The sequence below is a fragment of the Pteropus medius genome, unplaced genomic scaffold, assembly GCF_902729225.1.
Source record: "Pteropus medius unplaced genomic scaffold, Ma_sr-lr_union100, whole genome shotgun sequence".
In the NCBI taxonomy this organism is placed as follows: domain Eukaryota; kingdom Metazoa; phylum Chordata; class Mammalia; order Chiroptera; family Pteropodidae; genus Pteropus; species Pteropus medius.
The window spans coordinates 47,120,955-47,138,155 of record NW_024340849.1 but is presented as its reverse complement, the minus strand read 5'-3'; the positions used below and the strand labels follow the sequence as shown (position 1 = coordinate 47,138,155).

General features: G+C 40.4%; 1 long non-coding RNA gene across 2 annotated transcripts in view; it reads left to right on the top strand.

Annotated features, from left to right (window-relative positions):
- The window catches only part of LOC120588515 (uncharacterized), a 152,491-nt gene that overhangs the window by 64,078 nt on the left and 71,212 nt on the right, over positions 1-17,201 (top strand). The window contains exon 3 of one of the 2 annotated variants that reach the window (XR_005649256.1): positions 11,468-11,644. This is a non-coding gene — a long non-coding RNA (uncharacterized LOC120588515). Of the gene's footprint in view, positions 1-11,467; positions 12,665-17,201 lie in introns of those variants that run through there. The other variant, XR_005649254.1, reaches the window with a different exon arrangement.

Genomic DNA, 17,201 nt, shown 5'->3' with positions numbered 1-17,201 from the left:
CTGCAGTAGGGACTGCAACAATCAAACTCTAACCAAGCTCCTCAAGCTCATATTTCCTTTCTTTTCTGGGTGGACTCTCAGTGGGGTCTCCAGGGAGCTCTGTACCCACAGCAACAATGAGTTGATCATGATGGAAAAACCACTCCCAATGGGATTTGCATAATAAATACTTCACAATAGATGAAGAGAATAGTAATTACAAAAATGGAGAAAAGGCCAAGAGCTAATGGATTTCTTTGCTATATTTTCGTCAACACAGGTAGAATTATGTTTTAAGATAGTTGAGTCTGTGCAATTTAAAGATCTACCTATTTCAACATTTAGGTCTCTTATATTTGTTCTGTCTGATCAGTTCCTTCTGAGGAGAATAAAATCAATTCCTTCTAAGAAAAAAAGGAAAAGATGACATTCCCTACTCCCTGCCCCTAGCAAATTACTTAAACAGGAAAAGATTCATTTAGAAACTAAGAAAGATTCTTTTTAAAGACTTAGCATAACGAACATCATTTTCTTTCAGATGGAAAACTGTTGGACAATTACAGCTTTAAAGGCCTTCTGATTGTAGCGAAGTGACAGAAACGCTTTAGGCGAACTTAAATATGGAGGAGGACTAAGCTTGGACGGTGTTGTGTGCACTTTAGTTATTTTCTTGTGTCAGCTCTTTGCACAGATGAATTGGAGAGTGGCGCTTCCCCATTTTACTGAATCTCTAAATTGACCTGTGCTTTTGGACCACCTGTCATAGAACAGTGATAAGGTTAATGTCAGCTTTTAATGACTAAGATCGATGGCAAAAGTCCTAGCTCTAGCTCAGGTCTCCTGTATCACCTTTACTCACCCTTTCCAAGTTTATTCAACTTTAAATAGTCGATGACGAAAAAAAAAAAAAGAGCCAACCACATTCCAAGCCAGAGAGCTAATAATGCTGAGGAAAATCCACTCCAAAAAAGATATTTCAGCAGAATTCACTGATATCTGAAAGCTCCCAACACCAACCAGTGCATAAAAGCTGTCACAGAGGATTAAAGAGGTTTAGGGGACTGAGCACTAATCTAGGGTTCTAGAAGCTTGGGTTGTAACCAAAAAATAATACACGTCTCACTCTATACTAGTTAAAATGCTTTTAAGCAGATATAGATAGAGGCATCTGCAAAATGAGGGCATCCGGCCATCTGTTACCATTCCTGAAACTATGCAATCCTGCAGTCTGCAAAAAAGGTTGAGGCTGGGAGAAAGAAGGGAGCAAAGAAGGTTTCCAGAGTGGTCTGGATACGTCTGTGCACAAGCCTCAACTGGAGAGCATGCACTTGGTCAAGTCAGCTCTCTGCACCTGAGGAAAGAGGCATCTGGAGATGCCTGCTGGCAGGTGGCAGAAGTCCTTCTTGAAAGAGTCCAGGCACTGTATCTCCATGTCCACCACACAAGGATATCTATATATTTATATGCAAACTGGGAGAAATACTTGCAACATAATAATAGGTAAAGGTTAAGAGCCAAAGACCTCCAGGAATCAATGAACAAAAAAATATTAATACCACAATTAAATATATAATTTTTATTTGTGTATTTGCTCAAAAAATTTCACAAAATAGGAAATAAATTTGAAAAAGTTCAACCTCACTGAAATGGTATAAATCAAAGTAATAAAACAATGAGATACCATTTTTATTATCATATTGGAAAGGATAAAAAAATAGAATTTAACAAGAGTAAAGATTAGGGAAATTAGCACTATTATGTAACTACTGGTAGGAGTATAAATTGATATAACATTTCAGAAAGGCAATTTTGCAATATACTTGAAAAGACTTAACATGTGCCTGATAAACAGCTATATTCATTATATATTGCTATGTAAGAAATTGCCCAAAAGCAAGTATTATTTCAATTTTCCTATGGAATTTAAGAATAGCTTAGATGGGTTGTTTCAGCTCAGGTTCTCTTGTGAGGTTGCAGTTGAGACATTAGCTGGGGTTGCAGTCAACTGAAGGCTTGACTGGGGCTGAGAGATCTGCTTCCAAGAGGGCTCCTTGTCATGGCTATTGGCAGGAGGCTTTGGTTTTTGCTATGTGGACCATAGGGCTACTTGAGTGTCATTGAGAGAGACATGGAAGCTGAGTTCATTCCAGACAAGTGATCAAAGAGCAAGATGGAAGCCACCATTTCATTTATGTCATTTATGCCATAAGAAGTGATTCACGAAGTTCAGCCCACACTCAAGGAGAGAAGAGTGAAAGAATTTGTGGACATATCTTAAAAACTAGCACAGTTTACCCAGTGGCCACAGGTTATTTACACTCCTCCCACATGCAAAATACACTCACTCCCTCTCAAGGCCCGCCAGAGTCTCATCCGTATAAAGCATCAGTTGAAATCCGGATGTTGACACCTAATCAGTTCCAGGGATGGGTGAGATCCTCTACTAAGAAAGTAGAATCTCTGGGGCACAGTTGCTCTTGATCTCAATCATATAAAGTATGGAAACAAGTTCTACTTCTGGGAATACATTCTGTCAAAACATAATTTTCAAAATGTTAAAAACATAACTCTCATACAAATGTAAAATGAATTTGTGTCAAATTTTATTAATTAATGAGAGATTCAGTAAAATAGTAAAACTGATTCAAAGGGTATTTTGAGGATCTGTATATTTATAGGCATTTTGAAAAAAAGGATGGTTGAATAAAATTGCTAAGTTAGATACAAAACTGCTTCATATCCTGCAGGGTAGTAAGACCATAACCTCTGGGACAATCTTTTCTCTTGGACAGAAATCTATAAGGTAACATGTAACTTCACAATATCTGGGCTATATTCAAATAGTAAACACCAAAAGCCAACACAGGGACATTCTCTAGAAAATTAAATAATAGTCAATGCACTTGCTAAACAATGTGTCAGCATGTCCTTAATAGGACATGCATACACTCTTAATTTCCTTAGAATGGAACAATTTTAAGGAAATTGTTATGTTGGTGCACATATATTCAGTTTCTAAGGGTGTTTCTCATGGCTCTGTTTGCAAAGAGACATTTGGAATATGGCACCTGACTATTTCTGCTAGGACAGGACACATTTCCTAATTTGCTAGCTAGTAACCCTTTCTCTGGAATCCTCTCAGCTAATACAGGAGGCTAGAGACTAACTATCCAGTTTCATCAATCTATTTTTTTCTTTTTCTTTTTTGCATTGATCATTTCTACAATAAGGAAGTAGATATGGGCAGAATGATGAGCATTTTTTGTGTGTGTCAAATGTTCTATTTGTAGGTCTCCTTCCAACTCTTAAGAAGAATGAATATTTTTGGATGTTTTCTCATCCACACCTGAGAGAGATATTCTCCCCATTTTCCAGAGGCAAAAAAAAAAAAGAGCTAAGATTCATTCATTCTGCAAATATTTGTTGACTTTCAGTTTGATTTTGGGCACTTTCTAGGTGCTGGAGACATAAAATAAATAAGGCCTCAAGGCCAATAAGAAAACTAATTATAACAATAGATGCAGTTCCTCACACCCTTGCCATCAAAGTGTGGTTGTCCCTGGACCAACACCATGGGTGCCACTTAGAAACTTGGTGGAAATTCAGAATTTCCAGTCCTGTCCCAGACCTACTGGATCAGAATTTTCATTTTAACAAAATTCCCAGATGATTTATACTCACATTCAAATCTGAGCAGCATTGCTTTAGTCTGCTCTGAACCTACATTTATTTTCTGTATATCATCTCTTATTTAATAAACAGAGATGAATTTATTTATTTTTCAGTAACAGCAGAGCCTCCATTGCAGGTCTATAATTTTAAAGTTTATATTTGGACATGATAATACTAGAAAGTCATACCAGCATATGAAAATAGGAACTTACCCTTGCCTTCTCCAAGTTAATTTCTTGGATATATAGATTAATGAAAGAGACTGGAAAGATAACAATAATGCAGTTATAATTATTTTTTAAGCTTAATTTTCTACAAAGTCTTTCACTAGAGCTGGGTAATTCTTTTTTAAAAATTATTTCTATAGACTTTAATTTTTAGAATTTTAAGTTCATAACAAAATTAAGAGGAAGGTACAAAGACTTCCCATATACTCTCTGCCCCGACACACGCATATTCTCCCCATTATCAACACCCCCCACCAGGGTGGTGCATTTGTTATGACTGATAACCTACATTGACACATCATAATCACCTAAAGTCCATAGTTTACATTGCGGTTTATTTTTGGGGGTGGACATCCTATGGATTTGAACAAATGTATAATGACATGTATCCATCATTATGGTAGCATACAGAGTATTTTCACTGCCCTAAAAATCCCGGTGTTCTGCCTATTTATTCCTTCTTGCTTCCCAACTTCTGGCTACTATTGATCCTTTGACTGTCTCCACAGTTTTGCCTTTTCCAGAATGTCATTTAGTTGGAATCGTGCAGTATGTAGCCTTTCCAGATTGGCTTCTTTCACTTAGAAATATTCACTTACATTTCTTCCATTTCTCTTTACGGATTCGTCGCTCATTTCTTTTTAGTTCTGAATACTATCCCATTGTATGGATGTACCACAGTTTACGAATCCATTCATACTCTGGAGGACATTTTGGTTGTTTCCAAGTTATGGCAATGATGAATAAAGCTCCTACAAACATTTGTGTGCAGCATTTTGTGTTGACATAAGTTTTCAGCTCCTTTGGATAAATACCAAGGAGTGTGATTGCTGGATCCTATGGTAAAAGTCTGTTTAGCTTCATAAGAAACCTGCAAACTGCCTTCTAAGGTGGCTGCACCATTTTGTGTTCCCAGGGGTGATGAGTGAGTGTTCCTGCTCCATGCCCTCGGCAGCATTCGGTGCTGTCAGTGTTCTGGATTTTGGCCATTGTCATGTGTGTGCAGTGGGGTAATTCTATTTTAATTAATTGTTTTCTGGAGCTCTCAGCTCACATAATTGAAATAGGTCCTAATTGTGAGTCTCATACTAACGAAAAACTAAAGAAATTAAACTGCTTCAATAATAACCAGTTTCTGAGTACCACTGGGAGGTCCACCGTGACCAAAATTAGTAAAATATTTATGTTTTTATGTGGTTTAAAACTACATTTTAATTATTTTTTGTAAGTGATAAAGACCTATATTAAACTAAATGATAAGAAAATACTATTTCTTAATTTTGACATCAATAAACAAATATTTGTGTGCTGAGATTGTTATTTTAAATTCAAGTACTAAATGATTCTGAAGTTGCTTATCAACTTACTAATTAATAGATAGACATTGCTTTTGGTACAGATTAAATAAAACTAATTTTAAATCTGTTCGAATTCTTCACATATAGTTTTTTTAAACTTGGCAAAATTCTTTAGAGGTGTAGTTGTTGTATTAGAAATATAAGAAAACATCTCAAGGTACATTTCTAATGCAGTTGTTGAACTCTAGGGAGCATGGGTCTGCTGGAAGCAGGAACGGGATGGGGGCAGATACAGGAGAAGACCTACTAGAGGATCCCTGATTTTCCTTCTATGCCTGTACAGACAGTAGGGGACAAAATCCAGGATTCTGAATTCTTGTTCACCTTACTGACCTCTACACTAACATGAAAATCTTGCTTGTAGAACTCTGGTATTCCTTAAACACACACACACACACACACACACACACACACACACAGAAACACACACACACACACACACACACACACACACACACCTACTCTTTTCTAGATTTTTTTTTCTAACTAGGGCAAATCTGCAAAGATGAAAAGAAGAGGAAATACTAAAAATAACTTTCCCCAGTTAGTGATAGTCAAACACACGTGGGAAGACAGAAATAGTTTCGATGGCCCAAAGCAAAACTGTGATGCAAAATGAACTCCCCAAGTGCTGGGAGTAATTAGAAACAGTCATAAAAATGTACTCAAGACCTTAAGGGAACAACGGCTGAATGTGGTATTAGTGATATGTGGGGGACTCTGGCGACGTGGTTATGGTTTTTCAACTTTTTGGAACCTATAGATATTGATAAACTGACTCTGAAAATGATTATTTTTGTTATTTTTCACAGAACCCTGGGTGCTGGGTTCCTTCTTGGAAAGTCAGAAATTCTGGATCTTTTAATAGAAATTCCAAGGACAGGAGTGTGATCAGAATTGCACATTTCCTGAAGCCCAGAGGCAAACAATTCGGTGCTCCTTCTCAGCGGGCCAAGATTTTGTTTTTGACTCCAGCATGTGAGGAAGAGCCACCTGTGGGCACCGATGAGAGGGCACGAGAGACTGCCAAGATCAGACTGCAAGTCTCATCATTCTGGGCTTGGACCCAACTGGCCAGCTGGTTGCCCTGTCTTGGAAATTTGGGCTGCCGCTCAGCCAGCTGGACAGGTACCCCTGCCAGGCTGCCTTCCCTAACCATGGGGGCTGCCAGACCCACCGTGAGGGAAGCAGGGATGCATGCCCTGATGTGACCTGAAGGGCACCTCCTTAACACTGCTGCCAATTTTCCTTTTATCACCAGCTTCCATGTTCATTTATGATCCCAAATATTCAAGTTTCTCTTCTCTCTTTCCTATTCAAGGTGCAGATATTCAACTAGTGTATACCGGATGGGAGTAGTGGTTGATAAAATAGTACACTGCTCTGTACTGGTCTAGCCACCGCCCGAGCCCCCGCGTGCCCACTCACTGCCAGGCACCTCTCCAGGGGCTCCTGGACCTCCTCAGAGTCCAAGGGGTGAAGGGTCATGCCTGGCATGGCAGGGACTTCAGGCTCGTAACACTAAAACACTGTCAGACGATTGACCTGCGTCCATCCCACATCATTTTTCAATGTCTAGAACTTAACCTCTGCCCACACCTGTTATTTCTTTCTTCTTCTTTCCCCCACTGACCCTTAATTTCCTACCTACTTAACCCAAATTCTGCTTTTGGCTGCCTCCCTTATCCCACGCTCTCTCATACAAAGTGCAGGCCAGGACTCCTTTCTCTCAGAACCCTGTGCTTGCTCTTCCCCCACACTGAAGGGCGGCCGCCTTCCTCCGCCTTGGTCCAGGCAGTCTGTGGTCAGACCATGCTCACCTCCCCAGGGAGTCTGATCAGGGTTGGTTCAGGTAGCCTAGCTCAGGCAGAGGACTCTGGAGACATTACACACAAAGCTTGTCACTCACAACACAGCCACACTCTGAAGGGTTTTGAGAAATGTTTTCTTTGGTGCCTCTACTCAGCCTTCTCAAGGATGGAGCACCGACAGACCTCTTTGCTCCCTGCCTGCCAATCCGTTTACTAAAAAAAAAAAAAAAAAAAAAAAAGGTAAACCTTTTCCCAGACAGGTCTGCTTTCAGATGTTTCTCAGCTCTCTGTTCAAATATCTATGCAAATCATTAACTAAAGGTCTTGAGTTATTCTGATACCAGGGATCCTTAGATTCCCACCTTTGGAAAATACAAAATCAGAATTGATAACCTTTTGATATGTAAACAGTTGCAGTTTTACAAGTGAAGTGGATGAATGAACATAGCTTTCCTGAGTGGGTACCCCCACGTATGAGAGTGTGCGTGTACTTAAAGGACACAGCAGGGAAGGATGTCCCTCTTGGAGTCTGAGTTTCCGGTTTAGAGAAAGAGGGACTATAAAGGGAGGTTGGAGGGAGAAGTGGGGAGTCAAAAATGGCATGAAGAAGACAGAAAAAAATTACTGGCAGAGGATGAAGATATCACTTTGGCTGGGGGAGTCAAAGAGTATGTGATGAGAGGAGGGTCCCAGGCCTGGGGAGGGGAGCCAGCTGTATTTGAATCCCAGCTTTGCAGAGGAAAAGATGTGTCACTTCACTATGCCTCAGTTCCCTTGACTATAAGATGAAAGAAATCATACCGACCTCACAGGATCACCGTGAGAATTACATGAGACAATGCTCATAGAGCCCCGGCACATGATAAATGTGGAATTAGCAGAAGCCATTGTTGTACAAGTTTCAAGGAGGAGACAGCATTTGACCTGGTCCTAAAGTCAAGGTTGGATATGGATGTGCACAAGGGGTGTTCATGGTAGAGCTGAGGCCCCAGCGATGAACAAGGCATGGTTCTTATCAGCAAAGAGCTTCTAAAGAAATGACAAAACCCACTTTTGGGGGCTGAGAAGATTTAAGTATTGCCAATCTTCAGTGAAACCAAATTTTTATATTACTCTTTAAATGCGGCAGGTCTTGGAAACAACTACTAACGAAGACTCCTAATGAAAAAAGACAAAGGACACAGTTCTATGTGTGGGAAGAGCTGTTGACGTAGGGGTCTAAAGGTAACTATTTGTAGGTGGGCAGATGACATCAGCAGAGAAAGACAGATTTGCTCAGAAAGGGACATTTCTCCTCAAGATTGCTAGGTGGCGATAGAACCACGCAAAAGCAGTGAGAATGCTCCTGCTGGTGCCGCTGACATGCTGGCCCTGGGGCCTGCTCTGCTCACCTGAAGCGTGCATTTCCCATCCCTCTGATACCTACGCAGCCATCCTCTCGTTCCTTACTGCCTTTCTCTCTTCAAATATTTGCTGAAGGACTAACATATCTCAGGCCTGCAAAGCACTAAGGAGCAGAAATATATGGCAAACTCTATAGAAATGCCAAGTCTTAAACATATAGCATTAATCTGGGAGGATGTCATATTCGAGAAATAGGTATCTGTTAAGAAGAGGTCCTCTTTAAACTCCTGAAGGTTCCCTTAAACCTCATACCTATCTGAACACTGTTCAAAGTTTTGGAGACTCTGTTCAATTTGAAGTAAAAGATACCACTCAGCAGTGAAGTACGGAAAGAGTGTGGCTTTGCCATCACACAGTTCTGGATTCAGTTTCTAGTTGCAGCATGAACAGCTGCATAACCTCAGACAAGTTATTTAATCTCTCTGAGCCTTGGTTCGACAACTGTTAAGAGGTAATAAATAATTGTATGTGTGAGGTATACAGCATTTAGTATGTGTTCCACAGATGTTAATTCCTTACACTCTGCTCTCTAGTGTAGGAAAAGAACTGCATCACACTGCTGTGTGGAGAAAGGAGAAAGATGCCTGAGCCAGTGCGCAGCTACATCCTCCACGAGCTTGTTGGGGCAGAGGGCCAGCGGACAAAAGGCACTGTCTATGTGGACACAGCCCTATACGCATGAAACATCAGTTAATTCAAATGCCTCCAAACACTTGATGCTTTAAGGGAGAAAATTAAGATAGTCTGAAATATGCTTATGAGAAGTATTTGATTTAGCAGACATTTCTTGAGCGCTCAATCGATGTAGGGCACAGGGTCAGAGAAGTGGAGAATTATAACAAGCTGGGACAGGAAACTGGCCAAATGCAGAAGCTTCATGAACAATGGTGTGACACCTGGGCAGACAGTGAGGGGAAGAGAAGATAGAAAAGAGACAACAGAGTAGGGATTTTTGCTCCCTTACTTCATATGGCTTTATTAATAGTTTATGGCAGCTGGTTTCTGGGTAATTGGGTTTGATGGCTTAGCCTAGAGTTGATTGACATGTGAGCTGAGGGGCTCCCAGGGGAACCTTGAACTTAATTTAATCATGATGAATTTTACATGAAGTAAAGTGTTTTATGAACTGCAGGTGCCCCAGATGACCTCGGTAATGGGTTCATTTGGGGGATGTAAAGTTTGCTGTTAGAACAAGAGTGTGATGTGTAAGAAGGGTCTCGGGCTCAGAACTCTGACAGTTGACTGCAAGTCCAATTTTGCTCCTTATTATCCTTAGAAGCATCTTATGACTTCTAAGACAGGGCATGTGACACAGTTTTAGGATGTCCCCCTAGATATCTGCCCTGTGGTATGCACGCCCTGGATAACTCTCCTGAGTGTGGTGGGACCTGTGAATATGGTGGGACATCACACTTGTGATTATTTTACATTGTATGGCGAAGGTGAGGGGATTCTGCAGAAGTAATCAGGGCACCAAATAAGTTTATTTTGAGTTAGTAAAAGGGAGACTGTCCTGGGTGGGCCTGACCTAATCAAGAAAACTTTTGAAAAGAGGGTCTAGAGGTCAGAGACAGGAGTTTGCCTTGAAGAAGCAAACTGCCATGTTGTGAGGAAGACCACATGCTAGAGAACAGCCCCAGCTGACAACCTGCAAAATGTAGGGACTTCAGCGTGATAACCACAGGGAACTTCGGCTGTCATTTCAGGGGCAGGCCATCTTGGAGAAGATGGCAGTGGACTTGAAAGAAGACATGGATAAGATGAGGTCATAGCCCAGATGACGCTCTGACTGCAGCCTTGTGAGGTTTTGAGCAGAGGACCCAGCTAAGCCGTGCTGGACTCCTGACTCCTGGAAATGTGTTGATTTGAGATGCTAAGTTTATGGTAATTTGTTACACAGCAATTGAAAACTAACTCAGGACTTGTATTACCTACTTTGCAGGGTTGTTATGAGGCTTAGAAAAAAAGATATGTAAAGCACCTGGCATGTAGAAGACTACTAATGAATGGTAGCTTTTAGTTACATAATCCGTAATTATCCGATTCTTTTCTTTAGGGAACATAAATCTTTCCTTTTGAATGAGTCTTGTAAAGTACTAAGAACTGTTGAGAGGATTTAATAAAATGATGTGTGTAACATGCTGTAGTGCACAATCTGGCACACAGTAAACAGTCAGTGATAGCAGTGATGACGACAATAATGATAATGGTGACTCACAATCATGATGATGTTTATCCTGGTGAAAATTAGGCATATTTATCAATAGGACACAGATCTTCTTTTTCCTTAAAATTACTTTTCACTTGCTTCACAAGTAGCTTTTCTTGTATAAATAGCAGAGATCATTACTGAATCATACACTAAGTTACATGAACCTTGGATATAATCTGGGCCAACTTCAGTTCACAAATGAAAACAAACAAACAACCCCCCGCACTGCCTGAACCTGAAGTAGACTTGTTCAATGCCACAGAGCAAATTAATAATGGAACCAGGACTAGAATTCAGATATCTTAATGCCATGGCCATTTCTATAGAATCATATATTAATTTGTCTTCTGGAATTTTCTCTCTATGTAAGACTCAGTGCCATCTCAGCCCATAATGTATCAGCAGTCCCTTGTAAAACTCACTTGCACATAATTTATCAGTCATGAACATTTATTTCAAGCTGCCTCGTCTGAAGAATTTATTATTAATCTTAATTCATTGAATTAATATTTATTGAGGGCCTCCTTTGTGCTACACTTGGAATCAAATTTGTTAACCTACAGCTCTGAATCACTCTAATATTAGACCTCAAGTTCATTGTAAGCCTATTCGCCCTATAAGTAGGTGCTGCTGTGACTACCATTTTATAGGTGAGGAAATCACCTATAAAAGGTGATTTAAGAAATGAACAAAAGACATAAAGAAGTTAAGGGGCTGGCTGTACTAAACAACTAGTAAGTGATGGAGCTGGGATTTACAGAGTTGGCTGGCTGCTACAGTGAACTTCTTTCTACTTTTAATTAGACTGCTTCCCAGAAACTGGTTTGGCATGATGATGATGATGATGATGATGATGATGATGATGATGAAGATGAGTCAAGAATCCCTCCGTTCAGCCCCATCACTCATAATTCTGCTGGAGCTGGGCTGATGTGTCCTCAATCCTTGGTGCCAACAGTATGACAGCTCCCAGCATTACAGGTGAGTGAGGGCAGAAGCAAATTTTACCTTCAGGAAAGTGGTTGCGTTTCAGGACCTGTTGAGGAGCTGTTCACTCTTGTCCGGAGATGCCTAGGTATTTTCCCCTTCCTCCTCCACCTGCAGCTCTGAAGAGAGAAATCTTAAACCCCTTCTACTGCTGTGGTGCCAAGGCCCCAGATACAGTCCTTACACGGGTAATGCTGCCACCCAGCTGCTCTCAATTTGGTATTGAAATGGTTCTCCAGATTTTTAGTTCCTTTCTCATTGGAATTCTCCTTATTCTTTGGCGGACATCTCAGAAACTTGGTCAGACACTGACAGCAGCCTGGATCCCAGTGATTGTCCCTCTACTCCCATACCCCCACCACCAGTAATGACCATGACTCTATAGGGCTCAGCAGGGTTCTAGCTGTAAGGAGGGTTAAGCTTGTCAACAGGGACAGGTGTTTCTTGTGGTTCCCATATTTGTAGTGAAAACAGGAAATGAGCCTGCAGGGAAAGACTGTTGAAGATGGAGGAGAATCTTCAGGCCACACGAAGTACAAAGCCTGTGATTTATAAACTCTCTCCTGCCGCAGGGCCCATTTTCAGGGGGCACCACATGCAAGTCCTGTTTATGGATTTGGACCCACAGGAACAGGGAGAGAGCAAGCATGAGAACAACTGAGATACTCTTGCTCCATTAACTTGGGGCGGAAGACCTATGCTTTAAAAACTGCACGTTGAGATATGCAAGGTGACTGAGTTCTCTCTGCAGTGAATACATCAGAACGTACATCCATGAGTGCCAAGCAGCCAGAGAGACCAGGCTGGAGGCAAATAAAAGAGTCAAACCAAAACAGGATAGGTCAGGATCATCACTGGGATAGGCTTAAGGCTAGCATCCGCTACAGCTGGATATATCAGTTTTCCATACGTATTAGGTTTACGTTAACCATTGGCAAATTGTAGTTTGTTTATTGCATTAGTTCTTTTAAAATAATCACTATGTTGTTGTTAATAAACCCCATGTCCGAAGAACCTGTGCGGCTCATCATGTCGATATGCCCACCAAGCACTGTCTGTAGACCGACTTATACACAGTGTGAGAGGGCGCTGCCATGTTCTGTACTACACAAAATTAACTTTATCTTTTTTTATGCCAGTTTATTTTTTTCATACTATATATACATAATTTTTTTAAACATTTTATTTTTTTTGTTTTCCCCCTCCCCCCTCCCTTCTGGTAACCACTAGTCTATTGTCCATGTCCATGAGTCTCTATTTGTTTGTCTTGTTCATTTGTTGCTTTTTGGTTTATATCCCACATATGTGAGATCATATGATTTTCAACCTTTTCTGTCTGGCTTATTTCACTTAGTACGATTATTTCAAGGTCCATCCATGTTGTTGCAAATGGCAGTATTTCATCTCTTATGGCTGAGTAATTTCATTGTATATATGTACCACAGCTTCTTTAGCCAATCATCTATTGTAGGACACTTTGGTTGCTTCCATGTCCTGACCACTGTGAATAATGCTGCTATGAACATCTGTGTGCAAATATCTTTTCAAATACGAGTTTTCCAGTCTTTGGGGTAAATACCCAGTAGAGGGATTGCTGGATCATATGGTAGATCAATTCTTAGCTTTTTGAGGAACCTCCATACCATTTTCCATACTGGCTGTACCAATTTGCAGTCCCACCAGCAGTGTATGAGGGTTCCTCTTTCTCCACATCCTCTCCAACATTTGTTATTACTTGTCCTGTTGATTATAGCCATTCTAACAGGTGTGAGATGGTATCTCATTGTGGTTTGGTTTGCATTTCCCTAATAGCTAGCAATGTTGAGCATCTTTTCATATATTTGTTGGCCAACAAAATTAACTTTAACATGTCGTCAAATTTATTGTAGTTTCTTGTCAAAAGTATTTTAAAAATAAATGATACAGTGGGGCTTATGAAAGTTTTTGATGTAGGGACATCTCATACCTGAAAAGATAGGGAGCTGTTGCCTCAGAAGGCCAGTTGAGGAGGCTCCCTGAACCAGGTAGGTCTCCACTTGGGCAGCCATCACCACCCGTAACCTATGCTGAGGACAAACTAAGCCATGCCTTGAGTTTGCATCTACATCCAACAGTTCCTTAGTAACTAGCATAGCAGTAGGTTAGGCTCCTCCCACGTCATCTGATACATCTGATCCCCCTCCCAGGCCTAGAAGTTACCAAGATAAATCATAAAAAACATAATTTTTAAATGACATAATTAAAATGAATTTACAAAATTTGTTATACAAGTAAATGGAAATATATTTTTATGTTAATGTTCAATTGATTAATTCTCAATAACACTTGTGAGAAGTAAACAGTTTAAAAAAAACCAACAACAAACACATTAGCATTGAGCCTAAATAGCTTTGGAACAAAATCAATGCTAGCCTGCAGCAGGTGGAGTGTTGTAAGGTATAAACTGGCCCGGATGCGAGATAGTTGGAACTACCAAGAAGTTATTTTTCTTTTCAATCACCGCAGACCAAACATGAATGTGAGGAGGAGCAGTTTGCCACTCCAAAATATGCAATTTGGAGGATAGTATTTTAAGCTACTTATTTTTTAAAAATGAACAATTCAGGAAGAAACTTTAACCTTTCCCCTAACTGCCCCCCAAAATTTAGATAGACTTCCTGCTCCACTAAGGGAGATATCATCATAGATAACTATAGTTTAACATAATCTATTGTGTGAGAGAAAAAGAGGAACCCAACAAAGCCCCCTTTGATCAAAGTTCTCCGTGTCTCATTGTTAAAGATGGCCCAGCAACCATTTATCTACCAAACATTACTTTTCTATCAGTATGTGAATTGCTTTCCTGCCCTTTGAAGCCCCAAACCACAAACCCCTTTTTCTCCTTAGCTCAAAATGGTAAAGAATCCTCAACCGTCTGATTTGTTCTCAGGTCCCATGTTCTTATGGAACTCCTGCATGTACATATGTAATATGTACATATTCTCCTATCAAATAGCCCTATGTCAATTTGATTACTAGACCACCCAGAAAACTTTAGAAAGGTAGGAGAAAAAATTTTTTCCTCCCCCCAAAATGATTAATTTCTTATTATTTCTGCTCGCAGGCTGTACCTCCTATCTCCCACGCAAGCTGTTTCTCTTACTCTCCACACAGTCCATGAGGCTGTGCAGGCCCTTGACCTTTACTGAGGTTCTCTCAGTTCTGCCCTATACCTTAAGGTCTAAGCTTTTTGAGTAGACTTGGAAGATGTGAGGCATTTCATTAAACAAACTTACTGAGCATCTCTTGATCAGGGCGGTTGGAAATAATCAGGAAGCTGCTAATACGCTGGGCTTTTTCTTCCCATCCCCTGTTGGTGTCTCCTCCTCCTCTTGACCTTGGGCCTCCTGTGCTCTCTCATCTTCTCATCCTGGCCTAACCCTTTTCCACCAACAGTGCCACAATAAGTAAAAGACTTAGGAGTTCAATCTCTATGTTTTCTATCTCAAGAGTATTTGATTTTTAAACATTTTCTATTACTGTGGATCTAAATGTCCTTTGCTCCCACTTAGAGTAGTTCTAGGTTCAGTGGTGCTGGAGAGAGAATGTAAACTCCATAAATCATACAATTATTAACTTTCTCTTTCTATGTGTCTAGTGTATAAAATTCAAGTGAATAATAGTGAAGATGATGCCTTTTTGGGTATTCTTCTGTCCTGAGTATGTGAGTGGAAGGTTTTGTGTCAGTCTCAGCCTATCCATAGTGATGTTATCAGCTAAGAATGCCTGGGGCACTTGCCTGGGCCCCTCCTACTCATGGCAGCCTTTACAGACGTTTGGACCAGCCCTTGTGGTTCCTATGATTGCAAGATGCACATCCACAACAATCATCAGGGAACTTTGAAAACACAAGGTTATTACTCACAGGTCCAGGAGGGTACCTGGCAAGTCTAAGGCCACACAGCCAGGTCACAGGTAGCGAGAGGGAGGGAGCACAGACCTGGGATCCTGCTTTCATTGAGGTTGAAGATGAGTTTTTTGGGTTCATTCTTTACTGGTGAATTTAAAGCATAAGAGTGGGAATAAAAATGTTGGGGGTGGGGCAGGAAGCAGAGTCACTCAAGTTGTCAGTTTTTAAGTCACCCAGGGCTTTATGAAAGGGGAACTGCATGGGCACGGTGGCTGGGCTCTTTATCTAGTTGTGTAGTGGGCAATATATTTTTTAGAGATGGATGTCTTTAAAGTGGATGCCTCAGTAATCAAAAGCTTAAGGTCAAGGCACTTACATCACAAAGAAAAAAGCTAAAATGACCCCAGGATTGGAAATTGCAGCCGCCCCACCCTACGCTTCTAAGCCCCTTTAAATTGTTTGTTTCTCTGTAGCATTGATCACTTTCTCATTTCTTTTGTAGCTTTCTTATTTATTAGGTTTATTGCATATAGCATGTCTTCCTGACTCTTCCTTGCCTCCATTCAAGAATCCACCTGACTTACAAGGGTAGGGATTTTTGTCCATTACATTCACTGAGATTCCAATGGCACAGAGGAGTGCCTGCCACAAAGGAGATGCCAAATAAACATTTGTTAAATAAATGAACAAAAGTAGCCAAGGCAAGATTTCCAATGTAATATTTTACTCAAATTTTAGTACCAACTTAGGTATCACCCAAAGCCATCTTTTTTATTTTATTTTTTTATAAAGACATTCGATTCATCTCTTTTGTGTCCTGTGAGAAAGCACTGTTTGGAGATGTTATATGGATAAAAGCAAGCCATGTGCTTTTATCTGAACCAACTCACTTGGAAGCTTTATATTTCTTTTTACCCATCTGACACAGAGGTATATTCAGTTGCTGATAAAGGCAGAAATCCATATTAATTACAAAAGGTCATCTACTTAGACACCATTATGGAAGGCATTAGTGTCACTACCTAGAGAATCACATCAGTGTAATCTTCAAGATACACTTATAGTCATTCCTCTTTTTTGTTATTGAATATTCCATATGACTGTGACTTAACCTGTTTCTGCTCCCAGTCATATTTGTAACACTGACACATCCTTCCCTGCCAACTGCCTTTCAAAAATGAACCTGACGCCTATTTGAATACATGTTTGTTTATTTCTGTGCATGTCTTCTGCCATTTTTCTATTTGCTCCTTATATGGGATTGTTCTAGAATTTTTCTAGGTCTCTGTATGAGATTCTATGTCTGTTTCAATGCTGTCTTACATAATTATTGGTTTGTTGGTCTCAAAAGATTCACATGCTTTCTTTCATACAATCCTCCAATCAGCCCATGAGGTTGGCAAGACAGGCATAATTATAAGTGATATTTTACAAATGAGTAGTCTGAGACTTAAGAAGGCTAAGTGTCTTTTCTAAGGTAACAAGCTAGTAAGAGGCAGCCGTGGGACTAGACCCAGGTGTGCTGAGGCTGTGCTCCCAACCTTTCCCACTATGTCAACCTGGTTTGGACTCCTGTTGGCTGTTTCAAATGCAGTGTTATGTCTAATTAGGTGCTTAATAAATGCTTTCTAAGGCTGATGTTTCCTGAAGCCAAATGAAGTA